We start from the raw sequence: 10,079 nt of genomic DNA on the forward strand, positions 1-10,079 counted from the left end.
CAGAAGAAAACATTCTTTGATGGTTACAAGGCAGGGGGAGGGAGGGGGAGGGTTACTCACTAACTAGATATAGACAAGAATTAGGTGAAGGGAAGGACAGCACACACTACAGGGGGAGTCAGCACAACTGGACTAAACCAAAGCTAAGAAGTTTCCTGAATACAATCAAACACTTTGAGGACAGAGTAGTGGGGTGGGAGTCTGGGAACCATACTTTCAGGGGACATCTAGGTCAATTGGCATAACGAAGCTTATTAAGAAAATGTTCTGTATCCTACTTTGGTGAGTGGCGTCTGGGGTCTTAAAAGCTTGCAAGCGGCCATCTAAGATGCATGACTTGGTCCCAACCACCTGGAGTAAAGGAGAATGAAGAACACCAAAGACACAAAGAAAGTATTAGCCTAAGAGAAAGAAAGGGCCACATAAATCAGAGACTTCATCAGCCTGAGACCAGAAGAACTAGATGGTGCCCGACTACCACCAGTGACCATCATGACAGGGAACACAACAGAGTCCCGGGTGGAGCAGGAGAAAGGTGGGGTGTAGAACTCAAATTCTAGTAAGAAGACCAGACTTCATGGTCTGACTGAGACTGGAGGAACCCCAGAAAGCATGGCCCCCAGATTCTCTATCAGCCCAGAACTGAAACAATTTCCAAGGCCAACTCTTCAGACAGGGATTGGACTGGACTGTGGGACATAAAATGATACTTGTGAAGAGTGTGCTTCTTAGCTTAAGTAGATACATGAGACTAAACAGGCAGCTTCTGTCCAGAGGTGAGATGAAAGGGCAGAGAGGGTTAGGGGCTGGTTGAATGGACATGGGAAATCAGGGGTGGAAAGGAAGAGTGTGCTGTCACTGTATAGGGAGAGCAATTAGGGTCACATAACAAAGTATGTATAAATTTTTGTATAAGAGACTAACTTGAAAGGTAAACTTTGACTTAAACTACAACAATAAACAAACAAAAAGTAAAGTGAAAAAAATTAATATTTTTATTTGCATAGTTTTCTTCTTAGTATTCTGAAATCTTTCCTTTTTTCTTCATGTCCTTCCACCTCTCTTGCTATGAAATTCCATCTTCTAAAAGAGAACTTTGAGTTCATAACAGTCTATTGAGTACAGTACCTTCCTCCTCCATTGGATAATGCTGATTTTCTTTCCTAACATCCAGCCTAACCTTATGTTGTGCCCCCTGTGGTGTGATGGATTACTTTCATATGGCCTTTCTTGCCATGGTCTTGTAACTCCCACCAAATGACTGGGTGGGACTTTGCAAATGAGGTGTTTGTGGCCCACTAAGGGGATTGGATAGCTTGCTAATAATGCAAATAACATGCGTGGCAATGGCACCCTTGTGGGGGTAAGGCCATGCAAATAAGGTGTGTGGAAACCTAACAAGGGGATTGGTCAGTTTTGCCATCCCACTAGGCTTAAAATGGGCCATCCAAGAGGTGGACGGGGGGACCTCACTACCACCAAGAAGAAGAGCTGGAAGTGGAGTGCATCCTTTGGACCAAGGGTCCCTGCACTGAGAACCTCCTAGACCCAGGAGACAGAGAGAGCTGTAACACCAGAGATGATGTGAGACGGCAGGAATCAGTGGCAGACAAACAGCAGCAGCAGGACAAGGAGACCAGTGCAAGACAGCACTTCGGCTTCCCAGCCCATGGAGCAAGGTGGTTACAGTATGCTTGCTGACCCTCAGAGCAAGAAAGCTGAGTGCCATGGGCAGCAGGCTTCCTGGTGGAATGGGTGCCTCTAGGCACATATTGGGGAGATAAACAGCTTTGTAACACTGCCCAGGCAGGGCAGAGGCCAGCCAGAGGGACCCAGGGACCAAGGGAGAGGTCAGCCTGTAAGCACAGTCAAGGAACTGTCTTGACTGAAGAACTGTATTTGGAGTCTTTCCTGATCCTGAATTGCAAACTATTACTTCCATAATAACCCCCATAACAGTGAGTGTGGTCTGTGAGTTCTATGTGGCCATTTCAATGAAGTATCGAACACAGCAGAGAAGTAGAGAGTGCTGTGGAAGGGACTGCTGGTATCAGAACTGGTAACAAGTTTGGAGAGAGGAGGTGTGTTTGACCTTGTGTCATAGGAATCAGCCTGCGCTCATGATCTTGATTCTACCCCCTAGTGAAGTTAGACAAAGAGATAAGACCACAATGCGGCTGCCACTCCATTTTTACAGTTGATGTCAGAGATGGGACTCATTGCAATGGCTCCAGACTCATAGAAACATGGGACCTTGTAGGAGAAATAACAAAGGGGAGTGGCAAGTGAAACTTTCGATTCTTAGATGATTACTTCGGTTGTTGTTACCTGTAAAGGCTGAAAGGAAAGTGTCATGAATTGAATTATGTCCCCAAAAAAATGTGTGTATCAATTTGGCTGGGCCATGTTTCCCAGAATTGTGTGGTTGGCCTCCATTTTGTGATTGTAATTTTATGTTAAAGAGGATTAGGGTGGGACTGTAACACCACCTTTACCCAGGTCACATCCAATGTAAAGGGAGTTTCCCTGGGGTGTGGCCTGCACCACCTTTTATCTCTCAAGAGATAAAAGGAAAGGTAAGCAGGCAGAGAGTGGGGGACCTCATACCATCAAGAAAGCAGTGCTGGGAGCAGAATGCGTCCTTTGGACTTGGGTCGCTGTGCCGAGAAGCTCCTAGTCTGGGGGAACACTGATGAGCAGGCCGACAGAGAGAGAAAGACTTCCCCTGGAGCTGACGCCCAGAATTTGGACTTTTAGCTTAGTTGACTGTGAAGAAATAAACTTCTCTTTGTTAAAACCATCCACTTGTGGTATTTCTGTTATAGCAGCACTAGATGACTAAGACAGAAAGTAAGAGATGTTACGCTACAGCTGAAAGGATGTCCTAGGCTGGGTTCTATAGAGAAGCAAAACCAGTAAAGTGTATAAATATATACATATAGATTTATATCAAGGAAATGGCTCACGCAGTTGTAGAGGCTGGAAAGTCTCTAGTCTGTTGGTCAGACTGGAGGCTTCCCCTGACTCACATAGCTGCAGGGGCTGGCCAACCCAAGATTGGCCGGTCAGACAATAGGGCTCTGGCTCACAGTCTGCGGATATCAATGAATCCCAAGATCAGCAGGCAAGATAGTAGGTAAGTTGCTAGCTCAAGTGCCAAGAACCAGATGTCAGATGAACAGGAGCCAGTTGCAGGATCCGGAGTCAGCAAAAGCCCATTAGTCTTGCCAGAATGTGCAGCTATGTTGGAGACAGGCCACACTCCCAAGGAAACTCCCTTTCAACTGATTGGCTACTCACAGCAGATCCCATCATTGAGGTGATCACATTAAGTCAGATCTCATCATGGAGGTAATTATATAACTGCCAAACTTCTGAGAACCATGGCCCAGCCCAGATGACACACAAGCTTACTGATCACAGAGGAGAAAGCCACATTTGGAATGCTTTAGGGCAAAAATCAGGCTGGTTAAACAAGATGATTGATAGGGGACCAGGGTCTTCTGATTCTACCCAGCCAGAGGCCTAAGTCCATATTTATATCAATGGGAAGATAGAAGAGAAGATGAAACTGGAATGTTTTAAAAAGGGTTATGTGTTTATTTGAATATACTATGGATGTTGAATGTTTCTCCTATTTGGTATCGTAAAACTGTAAAAATAGCATGAAGGCAATGTCTGACCTCCTCTTAATTCACAAGAAAGAAGGAGAATCATTATCTGCATCAACAGTCCGAGGCAGACTCCTATGAAGTGGAGGTCAGACATGCCTCCTCTTGCCAAACTTTTTACTAATTCTAACACCAACTGTCCCTCCCGTGGCTCTCTGTACTTCTCTGCTGGGTTTGTTAATATGTTTCAATCACCACACAGAACTCACACAAAATACTCATGATTGTGGGGTTTATTAGGGGAGTAACAGGTTACAATTCAGGTTCAGTTACACTCAGGATACAGTTCTTTGATCAGGACAGCCTCTTCTCAGCTGTGCCCACAGTCAAGCCTCTCCCAGGTTCTCAGCCTCTTGGCACCTCAGTCCCCTCAGGCCTCTTGGGCTGGCCTAGCTTCTGCCGTGTTCAGGTAAGTGTTATAAAGCTCTTTTAGCTCTGCCAATAAGCAACCCAGAGGCATTCCACTCCGCTGGTAATCATTTGTCCGAAGGTGCTCAGCTCTCTAGCTTTGTGGGTCAGCAAGCCTAGCTCCAAGGCCAAGTGCACAGAGGCACCCCACTCCCCAGTAAACCTCTTGGCCGAAGGCACTCAGCTCTCTCGCTCTGTGGGTCAGCGAGGCTACCTCTGCCACGTGCCCAAAACCACCCTACTCTGCCAGAAAGCCTCCTGCCTAAAGGCACTCAACATTCTCGCTCCTTGGGTTGGGAAGCTGTCTTAGTCATCTAGTGCTGCTACAACAGAAATACCACAAGTGGATGGCTTTAACAAAGAAATTTATTTCCTCACAGTCTAGTAGACTAAAAGTCCAAATTCAGGGCATCAACTCCAGGGGAAGGCTTTCTCTCTCTGTCGTCCTTCTCATCAATTTTCCCCCAGACAAGGAGCTTCTCTGCACAGGAACCCTGGGTCCAAAGAACGCACTCTGCTTCTGGCACTGCTTGGTGGTATGATGTCCCCAACTCTCTGCCTGCTTCCCTTTTATCTCTTATAAGATAAAAGGTGGTGCAGGCCACACCTCTGGGAAACTCTCTTTATGTTGGATCAGGGATGTGACCTTAGTAAGGGTGTTACAATCCCACCCTAATCCCCTTTAACGTACAGTTACAATCACAAAATGGAAGACAACCACACAATACTGGGAATCATGGTCTAGCCAAATTGATATGCACACTTTTGGGGGGGCATAATTCAATCAATGACATTCCACCTGCCTAAAAGCACTCTACATTCTTGCTTCTTGGGCTGGGAAGCCTACTATGCTGTCTCCTGCCTGTCTTCTGGTTCTTCTGCCTCTGCTGCCGCCTTTTCTCTGTTGCTGCTTCTTGCTGTCTTTCACCATTTCCAGTGTTACTGCTGTCTCTGTCTCCTGCATCTGGGAGGTTCTCAGTGCAGGAATCCAGGGTCCAAATGAGGCAATACACTCCTGTCTCTTCTTTCTGGTGGTAGTGTGGTCCCCCTATGCTCTGGGATTGACTCTCTTTTAAGCCTAGCAAGAGGCAAAACTGACCAATCCCCTCGTTAAGGTTCCACACACTTTATTTGCATGTCCCCACACACTCAGGTTTCCATGAAACTTATTTGCATTATTAGCAGGCTGTTCAATCCCACAAGCACTTCATTTGCACAGTCCCACCCAGTCGTTTGGTGGGAGTTTTGTAAAAACGGCACAGGAGAGTTGTCTGACCTCCTCTAACTTCACAAGGGGAAAGGTGAATCAAGATCAACAGTCCAAGGCTGATTCCTCTGAGGCAGAGGTCAGTCAAGCCTCCTTTCTCGGCCGTCTTTACCAACTCTGACACCAACCATCCCAACCATCCTTCCCACAGCACTCTCTACTGGGTTCAATAATTCATTACAATGGCCACACAGAACTCACAGACAATACTCATGATTATGGGGTTTATTAGGGAAGTAACAGGTTACAATTCCGGTTCAGGAATGCTCAGGATACAGTTCTTCCATCAGGACAGCCTCTGCCCAGCTGTACTCATAGGCACGCCTCTCCCTGGCCCTCCGCCTCTGCCCAAAGGCACTGAGTTTTCTTGCTCCATTGGCCGGGAAGCCCACCATGCTGTCTCCTGCTGTCAGGTCTCTGTGCCAGGTCTCACTGTCTTCAGTGTTACAGTTGTCTCTCTCTCTGCCTAATGGTTCCAGGAGCTTCTCAGTGCAGGGATCCCGGGTCCAAAGGACATAATGGCTTCTGGCTATTCTTCCTTGGTGGTGGTGGAACCCTCTTTTCTCTGCCTCTAGGGTGGCTCACTTCAAGCCCAGCGGGATGGCAAAAACTGACCAATCCCTTTGGTGGGCCACTATTACCATACTTGCACAGTCCCACCCAGTCACCTGGGTGGGAGTTACTAGACTATGGGAAGAAAAGCCACACAAAAGTGATCCGTCACATCACAGAGTTACAAGGACTATGGCTGGAAGGACCATATTAAGTAATTCACTGCACCACAAAAACAGACCAGTATGTATAATGGAAATGAATATTGGGTATAGATAATAGACAGTGTGTAACTCCACCTTCAGTCAATACTTGATTGGATATTCTAAAAAGGGAACTAGGATTCTCCCCCGTCCCCCCTCCCCCGAAAAACACACACACACACACACACACAGGCTGTTGGTTTCAATGCAGTAGCCCTGTGTATAGAGTACTGGGGACTTGGGTGGAAAACCTAAGCCCCACCCAGAATCTTTTCAGTCAGGAAATCTGCATTTGAAAAAACATGCAGATCTATCCAGTACTGCGGAGAGAATAGGAAATTTGCATTTGAAGGAAGAACCTGAAGAAAAAAAAAGACTGTTTTGTTTTTTGAATTTCCAACCAGCAATTTGCCTTGGGTGAATTGAGGTAGGAGCAGTCATTGCCCATCAGAAGAAGTGCTTTCCAGGACTGGAAGTTAAAGGGATCTGGAGAGTAGACAGCCTGGTGTGCTTGCTTGAGGTGACTGCCTTGGGTCATAAGATGAGTGGAAGTAGGGGAGACACATCAATGAAGAGACGGGCTGAGTTTGCACATGTTCCTTTGAAATCCATTGACCTAGGCCTGGGTGCCCAGGGATGAGAGAGGAGGGACTGGCCAGTCTGAAGTGCAGGGAGGTGTGTGGACTCCTGAGCCTATGGCTGGTACCCATTGACCTAGGTTAGATGGCTAGGGATGAGCTGACCCCAACTGAATGGGGATGAGATTACCTGGCCCAGGGTAAAGGGGGAAGAGAGAGAGAGAGATTTGACACCATGAGCTGGTATAAATTGCTGAAATTTGATAGCTTGCTCTGGGCTGAACTTTGCTTATGGATGCAGATGCTCAAAGTTCCAACCAGAATAGAAGATTCTTCAAAACAAGAAACATGCTTGTCTCCTTAGAGTACTGGTTTAATGGGAGCAAGTAATTTAACATTGGCTATCTAAAACAGGTGGAGATAAAGGTATGAAGTGGCTGGCTTACATGCTTCCATGGGTGTGCTTACACTCAGAATGAGAGGGAAAAGGGAAGATCCCTACTGAATAGTTTCCTCTTTTCCTGATGGATCTGGGAAGAGATGGTAGGGGAAGATGTTGATAGGATTATGATTCAGTTGTGCGTGTTGATTGTTAACAGGGTTAATTGTGATTGTAAAAAGTAATTGTAGAAGCAGGAACTGTGGAAGAGTGGACTAAGTGGGAGGCACTGTTGGACCGCAGTACAGTGGCTGAACCTAAAGTCCCTTAAAGGTTTTGCTATGCTGATACCTCGTGAGACTCCAAGCAAGGGAGTAAACTTCTCTCAGTTAAATTGTATCAGAGGCCAGAAAGGGTAAAATCGAGATGACTTTTGGGGAACCTGACCAGATCAAATGCATATCTGTATCAGATCTGAAGGTCTGGTACCTGAGTAATCTTTGCCTTACAGAAGGAATATTTGTTAATGACTATTTTGGACTGGTAAAATGATTGGGAGGGGGATGTTAATCCTTCAAGTATAGAAGAACAATGGCTAGAAAAGCTAGGGGGTGGTCTGCAGTATGATGAAACACTTTTATACGGCCTTTCTAACCATGGTCATTAACTACCACCAAATGAATGCGTTGTTGTTAGGTGCCATTGAATTGATTCCAACTCATAGCAACCCTATGTACAACAGAACGAAACACTTCCTGGTCCTGTGCCATCCTCACAATCCTTGTTATGCTTAAGCCCATTGTTGCAGCCGCAGTGTCAATCCATCTCTTTGAAGATCTTCCTCTTTTTCACTGACCCTCTACTTTACCAAGCATGATGTCTTTCTTCAGGGATTGATCCCTCCGGATAACATGTCCAAAGTATGTGAGACGTAGCCTTGCCATCCTTGCTTCCAAGGAGCATTCTGGTCTCACTTCTTCCAAGACAGATTTGTCCGTTCTTTTGGCAGTCCATGGTATATTCAATATTCTTCTGCAACACCACAATTCAAAGGCTTCAATTCTTCTTCAGTCTTCCTTATTCATCGCCTAGCATTCACATGCATACAAGGCAATTTGAAAACACCATGGCTTGAGTCAGGTGCACCTTAGTCTTCAAGGTGATATCTTTTCTTTTCAACACTGTTAAGAGGTCTTTTGCAGCAGATTTGCCCAATGCAATGTGTCTTTTGATTTCCTGGCTGCTGCTTCCATGAGTGTTGATTATCGATCCAAGTAAAATTAAATACTCGACAACTTCAATCTTTTCTCCATTTATCATGATGTTGCTTATGGGTCCAGGTGTGAGGATTTTTCTTTTTTTTTGTTGACATGTAAGCCATACTGAAGGCTGTGGTCATTGATCTTCATCACTAAGTCTTTTGCACTTTCAGCAAGCAAGGTTGTGTCATCTGCATAACGCAGGATGTTATGAGTTTTCCTCCAATTCTGATGCCACTTTCTTTTTCATATAGTCCAGCTTCTTGGATTATTTGCTGAGCATACAGATTGAATAGGTATGGTGAAAGGATACCATTCTGACACACACCTTTCCTGAGTTTAAACCACGCAGTATCCCCCTGTTCTGTTCGAAGGACTGCATCTTGATCTATGTACAGGTTCCAAATGAGCACAATTAAGTGTTCTGGAATTCCCATTCTTCGCAATGTTATCCATAATTTGTTATGATCCACACAGTCGAATGCCCTTGCATAATCAATAAAACACAGGTAAACATCTTTCTGGTATTCTCTGCTTTCAGCTAGGATCCATATGACTTCAGCAAAGACATCCCTGGTTCCACATCCTCTTCTGAATCTGGCCTGAATTTCTGGCAGTTCTCTCTCAATATACTGCTGCAGCTGCTTTTGAATGATCTTCAGCAAAATTTTACTTGCGTGTGGTATAAATGATATTGTTTGATAATTTCTATATTTGGTTGGATCATCTTTCTTGTCTTCCAAATTTCTTGGCATAGACGAGTGAGCGCTTCCAGTGCTACATCCGTTTGTTGAAACATCTCAATTGGTATTCTGTCAATTCCTGGAGCCTTGCTTTTTGCCAATGTCTTCAGTGCAGCTTGGACTTCTTCCTTCAGTATCATCAGTTCCTGATCATATGCTGTCTCTTGAAACGGTTGAACATCGACCGATTCTTTTTGTTTTCTATCTCCGGGTCTTTGCACATGTAATTAAAATACTTTGTCTTCTCCAGCCACCCTTTGAAATCTTCTATTCAGCTCTTTGGCTTCATCGTTTCTTCCTTTTGCTTTAGCTACTCGGTGTTCAAGAGCAAGTTTCAGAGTCTCTTCTCATCTCCATTTTGGTCTTTTCTTTCTTTCCTGTCTATTTAATGACCTCTTTTTTTTCTTCACGTATGATGTCCTTGATGTCATTTCACAACTTGTCTGGTCTTCGGTCATTAGTAATCAACGTGTCAAATCTATTCTTGATATGGTCTCTAAATTCAGGTGGGATATACTCAAAGCTGTACTTTGGCTGTCCTGGACTTGTTCTAATTTTCTTCAGTTTCAATTTGAACTTGAATATGAACAATTGATGGTCTGTTCCACAGTCAGCCCCTGGCCTTGTTCTGACTGATGATATTGAGCTTTTCCATCGTCTCTTTCCACAAATGTAGTTGATTTGATTCCTATGTAGTCCATCTGGCGAGGTCCATGTGTATAGTCCCAGTTTATGTTGGTGAAAAAAAGTATTTGCAATGAAGAAGTTGTCGGTTTTGCAAAAATCTATCATGTGATCTCCGGCATCATTTGTATCACCAAGGCCATATTTTCCAACTACCCATCCTTCTTCTTTTTTTCCAACTTTCACATTCCAATCACCAGTAATTATCAATGCATCCTGATTGCATGTTTGGTCAATTTCAGACTGCAGAAGTTGGTAAAAATCTTCAATTTCTTCCTCTGTGGCCCTATTGGTTGGTCCATAAATTTGAATAATAGTCATATTAACTTGTCTTC

The sequence above is a fragment of the Trichechus manatus genome, unplaced genomic scaffold (assembly GCF_000243295.1).
Source record: "Trichechus manatus latirostris isolate Lorelei unplaced genomic scaffold, TriManLat1.0 scaffold00087, whole genome shotgun sequence".
NCBI classification, from domain to species: domain Eukaryota; kingdom Metazoa; phylum Chordata; class Mammalia; order Sirenia; family Trichechidae; genus Trichechus; species Trichechus manatus.